Raw genomic sequence first — 10,546 nt, 5'->3', positions numbered from 1 at the left:
GATGTGGCTCTGACCCTAGTTCAAAGGGGCAGGTCCAGTGAAAGCCCTTCATTCTTCATTCAATATGGAGGAAAGACTAATAAACGCGGTTGCAAACCACTCCGAGCTGTATGACACCAGTTCCTTTCTGTACCGAGACAGGAGTAAAAAGGACCTACACTGTAAACCCGGATAAGTTCAATACACTTAAATCGTTTGAGGAAACCGATTCCCTTCAAATGATTTGAGTAATCAACCCAAAACAAAAAATTAACTGATTTAGTCAAGTAAACTTAAAAGTAAAATTGTCACAATTTACTATATTGAGTCATCGCTACCTAAAGTGTTTAAGTATTCAATATTTCAAAAATAATTTGTTTAAGTACAGTTAACTTAATACTAATAGAAAAAACTAAATTGTTTAAGTGGTGCTAATATTACAAAACTCACTTTTTTGCGTAGTGTTTAATTAAAAGCGTCTTTTAATTAAATGTATTATTATTACTAAAACTTAATATGTCAAGGCAAACACACTCAAAACCAAAGACCACTAAGGTGTTTTGTTTTTTTTTTACTTTATTTATAACAAAACAAGACTTTTGTTTTCCTTTGAACAATATTCCAATTTTTACACATGGCGCTTCTAAGAAGACATTTCTTTCAGAAACAAACACAATATTTCAGTTGTTCCTAGCCACTTCCTAGTTTTTTTTGAACAGTAAGTTTTTTGTTTGCACAATTGGGCTTCCAATAAAACATTTTCTTTAAAACAATCCTTTTAAACAGATAAAACTGTGTATCACAAGTAAAGAACTTTGGTGCGACATTCAGGGTAACAAGTTGTAACAGTAAAACTTATTTTCACAAATATTTTAACTTGGAAAAATAAAAACTATGGAATAAGGAATGGCCCCAGCGAGACAATGAAATTAAAGGAATAGTTCACTGATTTTACATAATAAGATATGTTCTTACCTTAGCTTTGACGAGTTGATGTGTACCAGTCTTGTCTTTGTGCGTGCCCTCAGTCATGCAAATGGAGCAAAGCCTCTCCCATATATTCCAAATACCTCCACTTTTTGCTCCTTTTAGAAGCTACCGAGCTCCTCCACGTTTTCCCTATTTATGTAAAATTACATGAAAAGTGACACTCTCCAAGTTTAGTTTAACTAAATTTAACGTGTGGATTTTGTCACGGCTCAACGGCACGAGGGAACAGGGATGGACACAGGCGCAGAAACCAACCCGGAAGCGAGGTGACAGAAAACAAATGATTTATTTCCGCCCACAGGTAAACAAAGGTGAAACACAAAGCGACGCCACCACACTAGTGGCGCGTAGGATTCGTCGGTGATAATGAGGGCGACCTAGACACCTCTAGGAGACGGCTGAACAGCGGGGACAGCGGGGAGGTAGAAACAGGACTAGGTAGGGGCCGGGGGCACTGGAACAAGAGGAGATCACGATCAGAGGGATCCAGCAGACAACCAATAATCCTCCACAGTTGAATTGAATTGCCTTACTTGGTTTCAGATGGAGGGGACAGGTGGAGCGGAAAACCCGGAAGCGGTCGAGGCGTGGGGAGGCAGGCAGGTGAGCGGTGGGCCAGCAGGCCACGTTGTGTAAGCAGCTGGCGGCCCAGGTCCAGGAGGACGGGAGCGAGGGGAACAAGATCTCCACTCCGGGTGCTATCGCTGAGGACAAGAAAAGACAGGTCAGTCATCACACGGCGTTAAGACAAGGTTTAGGATGCTCCACTGAACTAACATGGGAATAGCAGATACTCAGGCGATGAGTGGTTGAGAGCGCAGGTCTGATATACCGCTGGCACGATTGCTCACAGGTGGTCAGCCAGGGAGGGGCAACCGGACTCCGCCTAAAGGAGGAGGAGCCGCTGTCTGAGACCTGCAGGTGCCCAACCAGACCATGACACCACCCCCCCCTCAAGGGTCGCCTCTCGGCGACCGGCCTCTGTAGAATGCCGAAAGCAAGGCGGGGTCGAGAATCCGGGACCGGGGAACCCAGGACCTCTCCTCCGGCCCGTACCCCTCCCAGTCGACCAGGAACTGCCTGCCCCTCCCCCGGCGGCGTACATCCAGGATGCGTCGGACCGTGAAGGCAGGATGCCCACCGATGAGCCGGGCGGGCGGCGGGGCAGCAGGAGGCGGGCACAACGGACTCACCACAACCGGCTTGACTTGGGAGACGTGGAAGGTCGGGTGGACCCGTAACGAGGAGGGCAACTTTAGCCTGACCGCGGAGCGGCCAACCACCCGCTCCACCTCAAAAGGACCGATGAAGCGTGGGGCCAACTTGCGGGAGTCCGTCCTGAGGGGAATGTCTCTGGCGGATAGCCACACCTTCTGTCCCCGGGCGTAGGCAGGTGCCGCCTTGCGGCTGCGATCCGCGTAGCGGCGCTGGCGGGCGACGGACAGGCCCAAGGCCCGGCGGGTGCGCGACCACACCCGTCGGCAGCATTGCAGATGGTGCTGGACGGAGGGGACCTCAAGGTCGGTCTCGCGCTCCGGAAAAAGGGGTGGCTGGTAGCCGAGAGAGGCCTCAAAAGGCGAGAGACCCGTTGCTGACGAGGTGAGGGAGTTGTGTGCGTACTCCGCCCACGGCAATAACGATGACCAGGAAGCCGGGTTGGAGGCAGCGACACAGCGGAGAGTGGCCTCCAATTCCTGGTTGAGGCGTTCAGTCTGACCATTAGTCTGAGGGTGGTGTCCAGAGCTCAAACATGGCTTCGCTCCCAGGGATGTACAGAACGCCCTCCAGACCTGCGATGTAAATTGCGGTCCCCTGTCTGAGACGACCTCCGAGGGTATCCCGTGCAGCCTAAACACATGGTCGACTAGCAGATTAGCGGTTTCAGTGGATGTGGGGAGTCTCTCGAGGGCGACAAAGTGAGCTGCTTTGGAAAACCTGTCGACCACAGTGAGGATCGCGGTCTTGCCAGAAGAAACAGGTAGACCAGTAACGAAATCCAAAGAAATATGCGACCAGGGGTGCCGTGGAATAGAGAGAGGCTGCAGCAACCCAGCCGGGCGTTGCGTGTTAGATTTGCCCCTAGCACAAACACAGCAGGCGGCCACATACTCCTTGACATCTTTATCAATAGACCCCCACCAGAAATACCTTTTAATGAGGGCACTCGTCCGCGCGCCTCCTGGATGGCAGGAGAATCTCCCCTTGTGGACCCAGTCGATCACTTTGGAGCGGGCCACCTTAGGGACAAAGCGGCGGTCAGGGGGCCCTGTGCCGGGGTCCGGCTCGGTCTCCAGTGCCCGACGGATGTCCTCCTCCACCTCCCACGTGAGGGAACCAACCTTGACGCTCGCAGGGAGGATGGTGGGCACGGCGGACGACTCCCCCGCGGCGTCAAACTGCCGGGAAAGGGCATCCGGTTTCACGTTGCGGGACCCTGGGCGGTAAGAGATTGAAAAGTTAAAGCGACTGAAAAACATGGACCAGCGTGCCTGACGTGAGTTCAGTCTCTTGGCTGCACGAATGTACGTCAAGTTCTTGTGATCTGTCCACACTATGAATGGGTGCTCCGCCCCCTCGAGATAGTGCCGCCACTCCTCCAAGGCCAGCTTCACAGCCAACAGTTCCCTATCCCCCACGTCGTAATTCCGCTCAGCAGGTGATAAACGACGGGAGAAAAAGGCGCACGGATGGAGCTTGGACGCCGTGCCGGAGCGCTGGGATAACACCGCCCCCACCCCGATGTCAGATGCATCCACCTCGAGAATAAACGGTCTCCCGGGGTCGGGGTGAACCAAAACCGGCGCCGAGGTAAACAGTGCCTTTAACTTGGTAAACGCTGCTCCGGCCTCCTGGCTCCAAATAAAAGGGAGCTTCGGTGACGTCAGCCGGGTCAGCGGCGCTGCTACCTGGCTGTAGTTCCTGACGAAGCGCCGGTAGAAGTTTGCGAAGCCCAAGAAGCACTGCAGATGCCGCCGGGACGCAGGTACGGGCCACTGCACGACTGCCGTAACCTTAGCCGGGTCAGTCTTCACCTGCCCCCCCGCGAGGACGTAGCCCAGGAAGGAGACGGAAGGTGAGTGGAACACGCATTTCTCCGCCTTGACGTACAATTTGTTTTCCAGCAACCGCTGCAGCACGGCTCTGACGTGCGCCCGATGTTCCACCACGTCTTTGGAAAAAATCAGAATATCGTCGAGATAAACGAAGACGAAGCGGTCCAGGAAATCTCGCAGGACATCGTTCACCAGGTTTTGAAAGACCGCCGGGGCGTTTGTGAGACCGAAGGGCATCACTAAATATTCGAAGTGCCCCAAGTGAGTGTTAAAAGCGGTTTTCCACTCGTCGCCCTCCCTGATTCTGACGAGGTGATATGCATTCCTGAGGTCTAACTTGGTAAAAATGGTGGCACCGTGAAGCGGCTCAAAGGCGGAACTGATCAGCGGCAATAGGTATTTGTTTTTTACTGTTATGTCATTAAGCCTCCTGTAATCAATACAGGGACGGAGCGAGCCGTCCTTCTTACCGACAAAGAAGAATCCGGCCCCGACAGGCGAAGAGGAGGGTCTGATGATGCCGGCCGCCAGGGAGTCCTTTATGTACTTTTCCATGGCTGCCTTCTCAGGATGAGACAGATTGTAAAGGCGGCTCGTGGGTAGGGGGGAGCCCGGTAACAACGTAATGGAACAGTCATATGGCCTGTGCGGGGGCAGTGCTTGGGCTTTGTCCTTGTTAAACACCTCCCTCAAATCGTGGTACACTGACGGTACGACAGAAAGGTCCACGGCAGCACTCGCGTCACGTGCGGGCTCGGCAACGGCTGACGGCGGGGCTGAGACGAGACAATTGGCATGGCAAAACGGGCTCCAACTTATTACTTTTTGCCCAGCCCAATCCAGATGTGGGTTATGTAGCTTTAGCCAGGTGAAACCAAGGACGATGGGGATGCTGGAGGAATGGAACGTCAGGAAGGGGAGCCTTTCCCTATGGTTGCCTGAGGCGACTACAGTAACAGGAGCGGTACGGTGAGTGATGTGGGAGAAAACTTGGTTATCCAGTGCTTTAACTGGGAGGCTAGACTCCAACTCGAACAGGGGAATATTCAGTTGCTTGGCTAGTTTCATATCAATGAGACTCTGCTCAGCGCCCGAATCGATTAACGCCCGGGACGTGTGGGTTGCGGAGCCGAGCAAGAGCGTAACCGGCAACAGGAAGCGGGGCTTAGAATCACTATAGGTACCGCCCACCCGTATCCCCGGACTTACTGGCGGGCGTCCCCTTTTCCCTTCTCCGGACAGGCGGCAATGAAATGCTCCGCGGAACCGCAGTAAAAACACGAACAAGCGCGGCGACGTCTCTCTCTCTCTTGCGGAGACAACCGGGATCGCCCGAGCTGCATGGGTTCCGGTTCCGGGTCAGCCCTCTCCCCAGCGACTGGGGCTGATGGCTGAACCGGAAGCGGCGACGGGGGAATGTAAACAGGTGACGCACGCCGCACTGGCCGACGGGTACTGGAGTTCCTCTCCCGCTCTCGCTCCCGCAGTCTGTTGTCAATGCGAAGCGAGAGCGTGGCTAACTCCTCGAAGGTAACCGGTTCGTCACGGGACGCTAGCTGATCCTTCATGTCCTCGTTAAGCGACTGCGAGTAGACTCCCTGAAGGGCTTTATCGGGCCAGCCGACTGCCGCTGCGGCGGTGCGGAAGTCGATCAAGTAGTCCGTGATGCTACGGCGGCCCTGGCGGAGATTTAACACCCGGCGAACTGCACTGCCCACCAAGACGGGGTGGGCAAAAGTCCTTTTGAATTCGCCGAGAAAAGCATCGTAGCTACAGGACGGCAACGGGTGTGTGCTCAGGTAAGCCTCGGCCCAATTCAGGGCTCGGTCGCGCAGTTTCCCGATTATATAAGAAACTCGAACCGTGTCCGAAACGAAAGAGCGGGGCGAACGTCCGAACGCCAGCTCGCACTGTAACAGAAAACCGCTACAGGCCCCTGGGTCACCCGCATACGGCTCCGGCTCCGGGGAGGCCGCGTCGCGAAACAGGTGACCCCGCTGGGGCTCGGGATCCGCCGCGGGCTGAGGCAACGGCGCGGTCGGGGCGGGCAGCGCTGAGCTACCGGCGGCGGGTTCCGACTCCGCCGAGGGTTGAAGGGACTGAATGTCGGATTGCATTTTAGCCTGCTCGTCTGTGAGTGTGTGCACTTGAGCCAGTAGGTACTGCAGCGTCTGTTCGTGGCTACCGATAATAGCCCCCTGCTTACTGATCGCTACGCGGGCTGGGTCCGCTGTGTCCATATAACTGGCCTGAGTATACTGTCACGGCTCAACGGCACGAGGGAACAGGGATGGACACAGGCGCAGAAACCAACCCGGAAGCGAGGTGACAGAAAACAAATGATTTATTTCCGCCCACAGGTAAACAAAGGTGAAACACAAAGCGACGCCACCACACTAGTGGCGCGTAGGATTCGTCGGTGATAATGAGGGCGACCTAGACACCTCTAGGAGACGGCTGAACAGCGGGGACAGCGGGGAGGTAGAAACAGGACTAGGTAGGGGCCGGGGGCACTGGAACAAGAGGAGATCACGATCAGAGGGATCCAGCAGACAACCAATAATCCTCCGCAGTTGAATTGAATTGCCTTACTTGGTTTCAGATGGAGGGGACAGGTGGAGCGGAAAACCCGGAAGCGGTCGAGGCGTGGGGAGGCAGGCAGGTGAGCGGTGGGCCGGCAGGCCACGTTGTGTAAGCAGCTGGCGGCCCAGGTCCAGGAGGACGGGAGCGAGGGGAACAAGATCTCCACTCCGGGTGCTATCGCTGAGGACAAGAAAAGACAGGTCAGTCATCACACGGCGTTAAGACAAGGTTTAGGATGCTCCACTGAACTAACATGGGAATAGCAGATACTCAGGCGATGAGTGGTTGAGAGCGCAGGTCTGATATACCGCTGGCACGATTGCTCACAGGTGGTCAGCCAGGGAGGGGCAACCGGACTCCGCCTAAAGGAGGAGGAGCCGCTGTCTGAGACCTGCAGGTGCCCAACCAGACCATGACAGATTTTCTAAGCCGATAAGAAGGGACTCTATATTACAAGGTGTAATAACACTGTAGGAGCACTTCTTCATCCCCCCAGTAACTCAGTCTATGCTCCAGAGTGCACTAGGGTTACTGCGCGCTTGTAATATAGTGCCCCTTTTTATCGGCTTAAAAAATCTATCCATTAAATTTAGTGAAACTAAACTTAGATAGTGTAACTTTTCATGTAATTTTACATAAATAGGGAAAACGTGGAGGAGCTCGGTAGCTTCTAAAAGGAGCAAAAAGTGGAGGTAGTTGGAATATATGGGAGAGCCTTTCTCTCGCACAAAGACAAGACAGGTATGCATCAACTCTTCAAAGCTAAGGTAAGAACATATGTAAAATCAGTGAACTACTCCTTTAAGCCCTGGTTTTGCCATCCACTAAAAACAAAAAAAGACAATTACAAACACAATAATGACTTCCTGAACTTGAGAAAAAGCTGCTCAATGAAGAGTGAACATTCAATGTATTTATGCACACATTGAAAGCTCATTTTTTAGCCTTTGGAGTTTTGGAGGAGGATCGTTTCGTCCCAGATTCAGCATAATCTGCTGGATAAACAGGAATGTATTCTTCATGCACTTTGGGTACTCCAAGTGGAGTGCATAAGTCAGTCCAAACAGGAGACACATTGCCAAAGGAAGACTGCAGATGGAATCCATTACCACATTGCCCTCTAGAAGGATTCCCAGCTGGGAGGGGTTCAGTTCTTGCTCTAGACTTCCGTTTTCACCATTGAAGATGATTCCTATTGGGATTTCAAGGTCACCATCAGCAGCATTCTACAGAGGGGAGGGGGGGGGGGGGGAACTGTGAGTTAACCTGTTGGTGGAGAGTAAGTCCAGAGAGAGGAAAAAAACACAAGTTTTTCTGAAACACGAGTCCCGTTTGCAGAGTTCAGTACGATGTACCGCACGGAGCAGCGAGGGCCGAGGACGAGACGCTGCTCAGCTCTGTATGGCGCTGCAGCGGCGCACATGTTAATAAAGTAAACTTTACGAGAGGCCGTACAGGTGCAGAGGAGCGGTGTTCAGCTCCTCGAGCCTCAGCGAGGGGCTGAGCGTCAGAGCGCGGCTGTGCGGAGAATAATGACAGGTTTATTTGTCCGTGTGAACGGCTGGAGGTGCCCGGCCGTGCTCTGGTCCTCCTCCTCTGACCGGGGCCGGAGTCCGGACCCGGGCTAACCCTGAACACGGTTTGGATGTGCTCACATCACACAATGGAACCGCGCGGTTTGGTGGGACGAGGAAGATGCTAGAACCATTACGCATGAGCAGGGGTTAAGGCTGTGAGGGTTACAGCCTTAAAACATTTATAATAAATACTTTTCACTACTTTGCGGATTTCACTTATTGCGGGTTGTTTTTGGGACGTAACCCCCGCGGTAAACGAGGGTTCACTGTAGATTGAATTAGCGTGCACATTTGCGTAATGTAACATGCAACTATTTTTGCTTAAAGTTGAAATATAAAGATTTAACTCACCAGTTTGCGTGGAGGTTTGAGGAAAAGTACTCCCTATCGACTGTAGACTGAAACAAACATGTCCAATCCCAGGCAAAACCACCAAAAACGATTTGTCTTATTTTTTCCTGACAAACAAGTCCAGACGTCTCTTCGGTTCCAGTGCCGGGAAAAATATGGGAGGGGCAACAAAAACTTAAAAATAGTGAAAGTGCTTTCAACTAAACATGATCAGTAAACATCAAATTTACTTTTATTATTTGAGTGTTGAGTTTAAAACTTATTCTCTTATAAAAAATTGAACTTAAACTATTTATTAGAATACACTTAAAATAGAAAGGACCATGTTAAATGTATTCATTTTAGTGCATCACATGCAAAACAATATAGGTTAAGTGCAAAAAGCTTCCACCAATGAGTTCTGTCTGACACAGTTATATGATTTTAGTTTTACAAAGAAAATTAATTACCATCAGTGATTATAGCTAAACCATTTGAATGCAAATAACTTTTGGGATTACAGTGTAGCTTGGAGGAAGATATGGGAAGAGATCAGGCAACCTGGTAAGTTCAGTCATTTCTCTTTTGAATTTTTTGACTTATCCGGGAAAGCCGCGCTAAAGCTAGCAAGCCCGCCTACTGTCCCGCTATTTTCCCACTGATGTACAAATACCTTTCCACTAACAAGATAATGTGTTTATTCAGAGGACATCTGCAGGAGAAAGTGGAAGAGCCTCAGGGACACATACAAGAAGGAGAAGAGGAGTGGGTCTGCAGCAGGATCGGGAGGAGATGGAAGTCCTTCGCGGTCATGGGGTTTCTGGACCCCTTCTTCACCCCGCGGGAGACTAGCGGCAATATGGTGGGGACCGTGGAGAACATCCCCCCGAGGACCAGGGACAGCCCAAAGAGGCAGCAGGGGAGTCCCAGTCAGAAGGTATGTTTACATTGAATTAATGTAGGCAGTTAATATATGTATGTTAGGAATATATTGTGGCATGCAGAGGAATCTTTACAAGGAAGCTCACAGAGAGAGATTGTTATTCAACCCCAAGCTGGTAGGGGGAGCTCTTTATTACAACACACACTGATGCTACACTGTGCTTCGAGGGTCATCAACAGCATAACAGAACTCACCCATGGTTGCATTCGTTCTATAAAACAACACTGTAAGTGCCTTTGAACTGCAGTACAAACACAACATTCAAGATAACAGTTAAAAGTAGTGTAACCATAACAACAAAACAAGAACATCCAAACAGCAGTCCCAAGGCATGATGGGAGAGAACTAGCCGCTCCCCCAACACGCCACACAGCCCCCACCTGAGTGGTTAGCTGTCCCCAGCAACCGGCATGTCCATAGCAAAGTCTCTGAGGTGTTGGGCAAGGCGACGGCTTCGTTGAGGACGTTCCGTGGGTCCCCCAGCTGCCTCCGAGGCCAGGTTGGGGGCCTGCAGTTGAAGCTGGGACCCTGACGTCTCCCTGGATGGACTCAAGGGCTGATAGGGTGCCAGGCGATCGCGATGGAGTACGACCACCCTGTTCCGTTTGACCAGCCGCACCCTGTAGACCATGTCAGACAGCCTCTCGAGAACAGTGCAGGGTCCAACCCACTGGCTCATCAGTTTGGGAGAAAGCCCTTTCTTCCTCTCCGGGCTGTAGACCCACACATGCTGACCGGGCGAAAGTCCTTCCCCCTTGCAGCGGGTATCATAAGCTCGCTTTTGCCGGGAGCCTGCATCTCGGAGAGCCTGCCTGGTCAACTGATGCACCTCTCGGAGCTGGGCGAGGAGGTTGTGGAGGTAGTCCAACCCGGGGTCCCCGCACACTTCCTGCCCGGGGGGAGATCCAAACACCAAGTCCACTGGGGTACGAAGCTCATGACCGAACATCAAGGCTGCTGGAGTGCACTTAGTAGACTCCTGGACTGCAGAACAGTAGGCCATTAGGACCAGGGGAAGGTGTTGATCCCAGTCACGCTGCTGGTGGGAGGTCAGGATAGCAAGCTGGGTGGCCAGGGTGCGGTTGAAGCGT

At 52.1% G+C, this 10,546-nt stretch overlaps 2 long non-coding RNA genes across 4 annotated transcripts; both read right to left on the bottom strand.

Annotated features, from left to right (window-relative positions):
- Positions 1-1,236: 1,236 nt before the first annotated feature.
- Positions 1,237-1,850, bottom strand: LOC309696341. The gene is made up of 3 exons (XR_014273431.1): positions 1,747-1,850; positions 1,503-1,673; positions 1,237-1,423 (listed from the first exon to the last, which is right to left on the bottom strand). It is a non-coding gene; the product is annotated as an uncharacterized lncRNA (long non-coding RNA).
- Positions 1,851-6,348: 4,498 nt separating this feature from the next.
- LOC309697751 lies at positions 6,349-8,700 on the bottom strand. 3 transcript variants are annotated; one of them, XR_014273900.1, is made up of 3 exons: positions 8,534-8,700; positions 6,859-7,831; positions 6,349-6,785 (listed from the first exon to the last, which is right to left on the bottom strand). It is a non-coding gene; the product is annotated as an uncharacterized lncRNA (long non-coding RNA). The 3 variants fall into 3 exon arrangements; XR_014273901.1 differs by having other exon boundaries at positions 6,349-6,535; positions 6,615-7,831; positions 8,534-8,699; XR_014273902.1 differs by having other exon boundaries at positions 6,349-7,831; positions 8,534-8,684.
- Positions 8,701-10,546: the final 1,846 nt, after the last annotated feature.

Source organism: Aulonocara stuartgranti, assembly GCF_965226115.1.
Source record: "Aulonocara stuartgranti genome assembly, chromosome: 20".
NCBI lineage: Eukaryota > Metazoa > Chordata > Actinopteri > Cichliformes > Cichlidae > Aulonocara > Aulonocara stuartgranti.
This window is presented reverse-complemented; position numbering and strand designations above follow the sequence as displayed.